The sequence below is a fragment of the Gorilla gorilla genome, chromosome 4 (assembly GCF_029281585.2).
Source record: "Gorilla gorilla gorilla isolate KB3781 chromosome 4, NHGRI_mGorGor1-v2.1_pri, whole genome shotgun sequence".
NCBI lineage: Eukaryota > Metazoa > Chordata > Mammalia > Primates > Hominidae > Gorilla > Gorilla gorilla.
Genome location: NC_073228.2, coordinates 64683539 through 64684038, shown reverse-complemented (window position 1 = coordinate 64684038; position 500 = coordinate 64683539).

Sequence of the window (500 nt, the reverse complement as noted above, 5' to 3'; positions counted from 1 at the left end):
CTCAAGGCAGAGCTGGAAGAGCACATAACTCCTGATGCTGCTGATGTTCTGCGCTGTAGCAGAGAGGCAGCTGGAGAGGATCGGAGTGGGCTGAGCCCAGCTGCCTGGGTTGGAACACCCAGGCTCTGCCACTACCTTCGGCATGCCACTTACCACCCTGAGCCTCTGTTTTTTCATCTGTAAAATGGAGTTGCTAACAAAACATGTCTCAAAAAGTTGTGGAAAAGCAGTGTCTGGAATATTCAAAGTGCTATTATTGCCATTAACAGGCTGTCACGTCTGGGAGTGGTGGCTCACACCTGTAATCCCAGCACTTTGGGAGGCTGAGGCGCATGGATCGTTTGAGCCCAGGAGTTCGAGACCAACCTGGGCAACATGGTAAAACCCTGTCTCTACAAAAAATACACAAAAATTAGCCAGGCGTAGTAGCAGATACCTGTAGTCCCAGGTACTCGGGTGGCTGAGGTGGGAGGATCAATTGAGCCCAGGAGGCAGAGGTT